This window comes from Bemisia tabaci, chromosome 6 (assembly GCF_918797505.1).
Source record: "Bemisia tabaci chromosome 6, PGI_BMITA_v3".
NCBI classification, from domain to species: Eukaryota; Metazoa; Arthropoda; class Insecta; order Hemiptera; family Aleyrodidae; genus Bemisia; species Bemisia tabaci.
The window spans coordinates 13728809-13738810 of NC_092798.1; the positions used below are offsets into that span (position 1 = coordinate 13728809).

Genomic DNA, 10002 nt, shown 5'->3' on the forward strand with positions numbered 1-10002 from the left:
AGACAAACGAAACCAACACAATAAGGAAATGGAGCAAGGGAAAGGGCTCGCGTTGATCACGGCGCAGAGATACGACTATTCGTGCTTGATGGATGTCCGTGTTGCATCTGCAAAATTGAAGGCGCAATGGCCCGGGGCATGAACTCGCAATGCTTTGCTATGTGCTGCCAATGAGGTGTCGCTCAGATTCGGGAGAAAAGATAAAAAAGAGGCCCAAATAGGTCCCTCCTTTCTTCGACTGTGTTGATTTGATACTCGATTCTTTTTTGAATGATTTGCAGACCAACATCTAAAGCTCGTGTGAACCGGCCCCATCCAATCTGCGGAGCAGGTTTTGTTAGGAAGCCTCGCAATTTAACCCGGCTTCAGCATTTAAGGGTTAATAAAAATATCATTTAAATGACTGCACCTTCCTCGCAAAAAGTCAGTATTCAACATTGGATCCAAAATAGGCCATTCAGACCGTGAATTTCAATAAAATTTGGTTATGCTATCTCACAAAGTTAGGCTCCAATTGTTCGGTCACGTCTGAAAACATTCTCATTTCCAACAAAATTATTGCTGAATGGATCTTCCTGCTGTATATACCTGATGCATTTAATTGATTCGTTCCTATCTCTTTTTTTTACTTGCCTTACTGAACACCTTGTCCTTTGCTAGACTCAACACTCTTTTTCCCTCTCTCTCTCTCTCCTTCAAAATTTCACCTTGTGCTAACTAGATTGCATGTTTCATTTTCTAATCGAGGAAGCTAAAAAGATCTTTCCAGCTGACGTGTTTCTTGGGTTCATCATTTTCAGGCTTTTAGTGTTTAAAAGCAGTATTTTAGGTGGCCAGATCTGCCTCGGAATCTCTGGAAATAACGGAACTTGGATGCGTCTGGTAGCTGTAATTTGTTCTCTTTTTTTTTCGTTTCACAACTCTATCGATTACTTTAACACGTTCAATTTTAAAAAAAATTTCTCTGGGGGTGCATCCCCCCGGGAAATATCATACGACACCCCCTTAACCGGCCAAGGGTCCACGCTCTTAGATGTGAGCCAGTCCGTCCATGCGAGGAACGTTTAATTTTACGAGGGAACTGGTGTCCGATAGAAATGAATAAGGTAATTTTTGGATAGAGTAACTAAAAATACAAAAGGATGCAGGTATTGCACGTCCAACGAATGTCTCTCACTTTTTCAAATAACAATGTTTTTCCAGTCAAATGACATAATGCGCTTGTAAAGCATCATGTGGAACGCATCATTTTGTTTTTCGTCCGAAAGAACGAAAAAATTATTTTATCTAGGTCCTTAATAGAGGACCTGCCACTAACTATATGTTTGCTGCTAGATCAGAGAATGGTCGTGTTTTTTTTTATATACTTCTGACCAATATTTTGGAAATCCGAAGGTTTATATATAAATGCGTATTTTTGGCATCTGAATAAGAGGTTTTTTCCGTGCAAACTCGATCTTTCGGAAAATTAGTGGGTTGTGGAAAATACAAAGGTCGATTCCGGCTCAGAAGCAAAAAATAAGATATAGTAGCCCAATTATAGCTATCTGAATAAAATGATTTTCTGTCCTTCCAGACTCAAAACAACGGATCAGTTTTATATAGGATTCGTGGGTGGATAATGCCATTTTGGCCGGAAAACCCTCATCAGAAAAAGGGAGACATGTTTTTTGGACATGCGGTATGCAATACATATGGCTTTTTTTGGACATGCGGTATGCAATACATATGGCTAGTGTCTATGTATCTTTGGCCCCTAAATTCAAGAATTACTTCGGTTTATCTCGATCATGCATCAATTTCCAGAAAATCAAATTTTCCTAGGAAAATTCATGTTTAAATAATCCCAATTTGCCTGGAAAATGGCAGAGACAGGGACAAACCGAGGTCATACTTGGACCCAGGGCTGAATATTACACGAGAATTCACTAATGAAGCATTCATTTTTTTTCGGTGTATACTTAAGTAATCTTTCATATTCAACAGCGGACCAGTTTTGCGTCATTTTCAAACTTCCTGCGCGAAGAAGTATATCCTGAATTAAGGATCCCTTGTAACAAGGGTGTGTGCTCAAAAAGGTAGTTCCGCGGAAATCGTATTTGAAAGTTTAGAAGTGTATAGCGTTGGTACTAGCCAATATCTTCGCAGGAAATTTAATTAGTTTGAAAGAACAAGTCTTTGAGAGTATACTTGCAAAAACGGAACATTGTGACTACATTCCCCTATGATCCCTACAAGATAACGTGGATCGTTGTGTAAAAAGGGGGGGGGGGGCAGGACTTTTTAATACACTATGTATATTTCCTGAAACTAGGAAGAATCCAGTTTCAGAAAACGCGTTCTCCCGAAAAAGGGCTCATACGCCTTTGTCCCAAAGACCTCCATGTATCCTGCCGGCACGGCGCGGTGGCGTCTAGAAGAAAAAAATCAGTTGCACCTCATGAAATTTCAGCTCTATTTTCGAGTGACCGCGGTGTTGCGCTGTCTGTTATGGGTTTGCACCTGTAGATGCTTGTCTGAGGGATATTTTCTTGAAAAAGTAGTAGATTTGTCAATTGTTCATGTGCCTCCGTTTTCCTCGTTGGCATGAGATGAGATAGGTCCAGTCAGCACCCGATATCTCCGAAACGCGCCACGCCGCGCTGCGCCTCGTCGCAAAGTTTACATTTGATTTGGAGCGGCCTATGCGTGAAACTAAATTCGGCGATAGTACTCTATGTCCAGCTGGGACGACTACGCCGCCCCGCGCCTGAGTTAGCGCCCCTCTCCCGTGTTTCCCCCTCCAGACGGTAAAGACTGTAGTCCCCCCCCCCCCCCCGGACTGCTTTATGTTCATATGCCTGTATTTTTTTTTTGTTTTTGGTTTTTGTTTGCCGACTGTAGCCTGTCTATATAAATATTTGTTCTCCCCCATCTTTGTAGTTCTGCCGGTTTTTTTTCCCACCCCCTGACCCACGCGACCCAGGCCCGTTACAGAATCTGCACAAACGTCCTCTCAAAAAAATTAAATGGCCCAATCAAATCTGGCAATAGCTGAAGTGGCTTGGTTCTTCTCTGCTAAACGCGGTCCAAAAAAAAGGGGCCGAAGTTCGGAATCATGTTCCTCCAAAATCAAGTTACTATAGGCGTAGTTTAAGTGAGGCAAAGGGAGTGATAGGACTGGAAATGCAGTAATTTTTTTCAAATCCCAAAGTTCGTCCTCCGTTTGCCCATCCCACATAGCTAGATCCATCACTCACTACTCCTCACAAAAATTTGACAAAAATACCACGGAAACGGAGCAACTATATTTCTGTGAGTTTCTGTTTCAGCCCAGTCTGGTAGAATATCAACAGAAAGGCTGAGAATTATGGCAGAGTTGGATTGCAAGTTAGAAAAAATGAGTTAAATGGAAAAGTTTTTCGAAAATCAATCTATTCGGAAACAGGTGAGTCAAGAATAACACACGCTGAAAGTCCGGATGAAATAGTTGACGAATATTGATCGATCTCTCACAAGAGTCTCATTTAAGTGTGTGTGTGTGTGTTGAAAAATTTGCAAATATTATCTATCTACTGTACAGACTGCAATCCAAAACAGTTTGTGTACCAATGACAAAAAGCAGGCAATATTGACGTGAGAGAATTAAAAACATCTGCATTTAATTGTAGTTTATGGATATAGAGACGCACACTTTAAATGTACATTTAGTTTCCTCCTAGTGATTGAACTACATGTGGTAGTAAAGATCTTCAATTTCTGGGTAATCCATCAAAGCACGTGTCAGCATTCGCTGACACGTGACGGAACACTTTATGACATACTTAGTCACTTTCCTAGCAAAAGGACGTTACGGTCGTTCCGTACGGACGTTGGAAGCCTCCTGGAACAAGGATCTGCATACGAACAGCTGCTGAGGGAGGTCAGCCAGTTTCGGGCTCCACCAACCCCGTCCCTGAGCCGCTGCCCGGAGACGGCATACACCCCGCCAACCCGCCGCGATGATAGAGAGAGAGCACCGGCCGGTCTGCCCGTGAATCCGTTCAGACCGTCGATTTCTGGCCCTAGAGGCACCGCCGTCGCCTCCGCCCAGGAGCCCAGCCTGGAAAGCCGGTTTTCCCCCCTCCGCCGTACCCTTTCGGCCCAGGGACAAGTGCTGGAACTGCCTCCAGCCCGGCCATCGCTACGCAGAGTGCAGGGAGCCCCGGCGCCTGTACTGTTACGGGTGCGGAGCCCCGGGGTGGTGTTGGCCCGATGTGAGACGTGCGATGGATCAGGACCTCGCAGGGATCAGTTCGTAGCGGCTGTCGCTCAGGAGGACCCAGCCGCCCCTCCGCCCGGACATAGCCCTTCCACCAACCTGTTTCTTCCCCTGCCGGCGCTAGGGGGCCAAAACCCGCAACCCGACCCTACTAACACCCCACCGGCCGGCACGTTGGACCAAGTCTTGGGCGAATTTGATATGCCCGCTAAAATCCAAGGAGTTGAGCACATATGTACCCTCGGTGTTTTCCCGTCCCTTGTTCGAGCCCACTGTGGCTCTCCCTTGTTCCACGCCTCAACCGCGCGCTTTCTCCGCCCCCGCGCAGGGAACTGACTGTGCGCCGACGAGAGGGATCTCTCCAGCTTTTCATCCCTGACCACCAGAGTTCGGGGTCTCATTTACATGCCCGTTTCCTTGTTTTTTCTACGTTTAGAAAAGATAGGGGTTCGGCCAGTTCTCTGGTCCAGTCAGACGCTCTCGACTTTGCTCTCGTCGCGCCCTAGTCGGAGCTCTCATTCCCTTCCTTCCTATCCCGTGCACGCACGTTTACTGCTGCACACGCCCTTGCTCGCACGTCTACTGCAGCTTCCCTATCCTTGTGCTCGCACGTTTACTGCAGCACCCTGTCCTTGTGCTCGCACGTATACTGCAGCGCACCTCCTCCTATGTGCACGCACGACTAATGCTGCGCCTCCAGTCTTCACCTGTCCCTCAACGTCTTTCCCCTCTGACATGAGGATTCAAGTGTTATAGCCCTATGTATGTTTCGTGTATTTGTCGTGTATTTTTCCTGTGTAACGTGTACATATTTTGTTGAGAAATAAAGATTAGAACTTTAAGATTAAGATCTCCTGATGATGATCCATGTCGTGGGCTCGTAGCAGCAAATCGACTTTCTGAAGGAATCTTACAACTCTTGGTTCTAGTCACAGCTCCTATTTCTCAGCTGGTCCCTCGCTCCCGCCCATCCCTGTCGGTCCAGATGCTCCTCGGGAAGGAAATAATCCGCAATTTTCAACTAATGCTGGACGTCACGTCGGAGACTTACTTTTTCCCAACCCATCCGGATCAGCGGTACCCTTTTCTGGCACTCCCCGGAAGCGCGGAGGGCATACCTGCCATCAACTTTATCAGTGAAATGGACCGAGAGAGCATACGAACTTTCGCCAACGAGCAGTGCAAGATGTTCGAGAACTCACCCGGCAGGACGCACCTGATCACCCACCGGATAGACATAGGCGACCAGGGCCCCATAAAGCAGCCGTACCGAGCACGATCCCCAGTCGTACAGGAAGCAATAGATAAAGAAGTTGATTCCATGTTGACCGCAGGGGTCATCCGAGAGTCTGAGAGCGGCTGGTCCAACCCCATAGTAATCACGCCAAAGGGTGAGAAAGGAGAGAAAGGCTGGAGATTCTGTCTAGATTTCCGGCATTGATCAAAGCCACAAAGAAAGACGCCTACCCCTCATCAACTCAATCCTGGACAAACTCGGGAATGGAAGGATATTTAGCAAGATTGACTTAAAAAGCGCGTACTGGCAAGTACCCCTCGACCCGAAAAGCCGGGAATACACAGCTTTCTCCGTGCCCGGTAAGGGCCATTATGAATTTGTCGTGATGGCCTTCGGGTTGTGCAACGCCCAGGCCACTTTCCAGCGCCTGATCGACAAAGTGGTCCTCTCCGACTTAGAGCCGTTCGTCTTCAAGTACTTGGACGATATCATCATCGTCACTCCCACGGTGGAAGAACATATGCGCGTGGTTAAGGAAATCTTACTGCGCTTGTTCAGAGCAGGATTGAAAGTAACCCGGAAAAGTGTGAATGGGCACTTCTAAGGCTTATCTACTTAGGGTACCGGTACCTCATCAGTGAGTACGGTCTGCAGCCAGCCCCCGCACGGATCCAACCAATCCTGCAGTACGAAACACCCCGGAATGTGAAGCAGCTGAGGATCCTACTTGGAATGGCCTCCTGGTACCGTCGGTTCATCCCCGACTTCTCCACCCTGATGGCCCCCTTGACGAACCTGTTGAAGAAGAACAGCCTCTGGACGTGGGGAGAAGAACGGGAGGACGCCTTCCGACGCCTGAAAGAACACCTTACGTCGGAACCCATACTCGCTCGGCCAGACTTCAGTCTAAGAGTTCACGATCCAAGCGGACGCGTCTGCTTTCGGCCTCGGTTCTGTCCTGACCCAATCACAGGGAGGGCAGGAACGCGTCATCTGTTATGCCAGCCTGTTATGGACCCTACAAGAACCAGAGAAGAAGTACACAACGACAGAGCGAGAGTGCCTCGCCGTTGTCTGGTCTGTTCAGAAGTTCCGCCCGTACGTGGAAGGTTACCACTTCCCGGTTATCACGGACCACCACAGTTTAAAGTGGCTTCAATCGCTGAAAAACCCTACACCCCGCCTGGCCCGTTGGAGCCTCACTCTGCAGTCTTTCGATTTCGACATACCTCACACTTCCACTAAAGTGGAAAAGTTTTTCGAAAATCAATCTATTCGGAAACAGGTTAGTCAAAAATAACACACGCTGAAAGTCCGGATGAAATAGTTGACGAATATTGATCGATCTCTCACAAGAGTCGTATTTAAGTGTATTTGTGTTGAAAAATTTGCAAATATTATCTATCTACTGTACAGACTGCAATCCAAAACAGTTTGTGTACCAATGACAAAAAGCAGGCAATATTGACGTGAGAGAATTAAAAACATCTGCATTTAATTGTAGTTTATGGATATAGAGACGCACACTTTACCCGTGTAACATTTTTCTTCTATTTTTGCCACTGTATACCGAAATTTAGAAGTAAAAACCCGGGTGTAGACCGAGTTTATCTGATATTTTTTCTTCTATTTTTGCCCATTACTCCAATGTATTGTAGAAGAAGATTTAGCTGCTACTTTTCTTCTGACAACATCGTTTTTATCTTCTACGATATCGCTGAGAAGCCCCGGATTCCTCCGGATGACCTTGAGACAGCGATCTTCTATTTCGGCTCTAATTTTCTTCTGCATTAGAAGATTCACCAGTAGCCTTTCATCTATTGCAGAAGTAATGTAGAAGAACTTGCTCTGCCTCTACCGTAAACCCATTTTAGAACATCTTTATCTGCTACATGGTCAAACGGTGTAGAAGAAAAAAAAAGGTATAGAAGAAAAATGTTACACGGGTAAATGTACATTTAGTTTCCTCCTAGTGATTGAACTACATGTGGTAGTAAAGATCTTCAATTTCTGGGTAATCCATCAAAGCAGGTGTCAGCATTCGCTGACACGTGACGGAACACTTTATGACATATTTAGTCATTTTCCTAGCAAAAGGACGTAACCACAATGCAGTGTTTCAAAATTTTCGATCGCGAATTGAATTTTAACTAGGAAACTATTGAACGTTTCAGACTGACAAAATCCTTGATTTTTCTGCGAACTACACAGCAAAATCAGCAAAATTTTGGACACAAATTGCACAATTGTATTCTTGTCAGACAGCCACGTGTTTGAGTTCATTTTGCACCCTTGGAATGGTGTTACGTCGTGCGGGAATCGACTATACGGACTACATTTGGACAGTATTTTGCAATTTGAAACTATAAAATATGGTCCGGTCTAAAAACAATGTATGTGCCATTAGTTTCCCCATGCACATAAAGGTTTTTTCAGATGAGCCGGAATTCATGGTTCCAAATTGCAAAATGCAGTCCATTTTACAATTCGGACCTACTATTTTGGTTCATCTATAGAAGCTCCAAGCTACATGGGAAAACCAATAGTATATGAGGCCTTATATGTAACAATGGCGGATGTGAAAAATCACCTTTTCGAAACACGCTTAAAAAACTGTTTTGTTCGCACAAAAATTTAATATATTTGGCTCTTTTTGGCTCTTTTTTGTTTTTTTTTGTTCGCACAAAAATTTAATATATTTGGCTCTGGAGTCCGGTTAGAGCCGGCGTCGCGTGCAGACCGTCTCCGCGACGCTCCGTGCTCCTTATCTCCCCGAGCCGTTAAAAAGATCTTTACCATCTAGTATTTTATACTGTTCGATTAGTCTAAGTGTGCCGAGTGTTTTCATCTAGTCATTTTTCCATCTTCAGCGTTTCCTGTGTTGTTTTCCGGGATTTTCTTTTCGCTTTCCTTGGTATAAAAAGACTTCTCGTGTTCGTTTTTCTGTGATCTTAGTTATGTAAGACCCTTCCAAAGACATTAGATTAGATTACGCTGAGACATTTGTTAGGTACATCTTGATAGTTTTATCAGTATTGGAAGTGGCGTTACGTGTGTGCGGCGCGGGGAGCGGAGTCGGGACTTTATCATCTCCGCTCTAACCGCTAGTGGGGTGGGGTATACCGGACGAAGCGGGGGCCATTTACACCTTCCGCGGGCGCCAGGTCCCCCCCCCCTCTCTCCAGCAGGTTTTCTGCGACCACCGGCTTTCCTGTTTACGTATTTTTGAAAAGACATTACATCTAGTCTTTTCGCTCAGGTTTTTGGTCGCCACTCTTTGTTTTTTGGCGGATCCTTTTATCCTGGGCCGCGATCCAGAGCAAGGAAAATTTCCTCAGGCGGAGCTTATAGACCTTTTGCTCAACTGACCTTCGTTCTTTTCGACCTTAACATCCTATGCCTGTTCTCGTTCCAACCTCTAGACCATAACATCAATGGATCGTGCCTCTCTTTTTTCTCGGACTCTGTTGAGCCGTACTGGAGTTAGGGTGCCGGGGGGGGGGGGGGGGGCGATGTGTTGCTATAAGCGCACACACGCTCTCCCCGTCATTGACCGAAACAAAGGGCGGTTCTCCGTGTTCCGCCTCTGCTGATGCGCTGGTTGTTTCACCGGCCAACCTCCTTAGCCGAACCCCACCTGGATGGAATACGCAGGAGACCCCGGACTCGCCGTTTTTGGGGATGCGGACCACGAGTTACAGCCGGCCTGGCTAGCTGCTCTGGTGTAACACTACCCCGTTCGCCTTGTGCTAAGCTCAGCGGAGAGGGCTGATGATGATGCATGGCCAATGCGGTTCCAGCGGTCAATCTGATCAACTGCCCGATAATGTTTTCTCTTACTTATTCATTTTTTCAGTCACCTATTTCTCAGAGACCCATTTTGTTTGTTACCCTCCCCCCCCCCTCTAGGGTGTTTCTTATTTTTTAAATTTTCGAATTCGAAGGAGGTCCTGGTCTTAAAAATTCATGTTTGGATAGATTAGAAGCCTCGTTCAAGGAAAACAATTAGAATTGATTTTTACCCGGTGCTCAAACGACTCAAGTGACACATATGAGGACTTATCTGTAACAATAGCGGATGTCGAGTTTTCACATTGTGAGAAAATCGTGTTTGAAGTTTTTGAAGCTTTGCACTTTTCCGCCCGTAGGACCGAGAGGATTCTCATAAAGATTTTCACGAAGAGCAACTCTTCCGGTAAAAAACACACGTTTTACGATCTATGAAAATTGAAGGAGTAACAGCGATTTGAAAAAAAATGTGACATCCGCTATTTTTACTGCAAACACTTTTTGATGCATGAAACAAAGTGTTCAGGAAGGGTAAGGCTGGTGAAACGATTGAAATGACCTAAAAGTAAGTCAATGCTGAGTCATTTAACAAAATTGATCAAGAAACTAAACCGTTCGTAACTTTTACAACAAAAACAAGGAACAAATTCTAAAATCAGTTAAAAATTCAACAATTCTGGTGAGACGGTCCCGATACGTATACTTTGAGTGTCAGCTACAGCCCATGGCCGGTGGG

The 10002-nt window shown here is 45.5% G+C and overlaps 1 long non-coding RNA gene across 1 annotated transcript in view; it reads left to right on the forward strand.

Annotated features, from left to right (window-relative positions):
• The window catches only part of LOC140224841 (uncharacterized), a 165358-nt gene that overhangs the window by 114935 nt on the left and 40421 nt on the right, over positions 1-10002 (forward strand). The gene's annotated exons all lie outside the window — the stretch shown is intronic.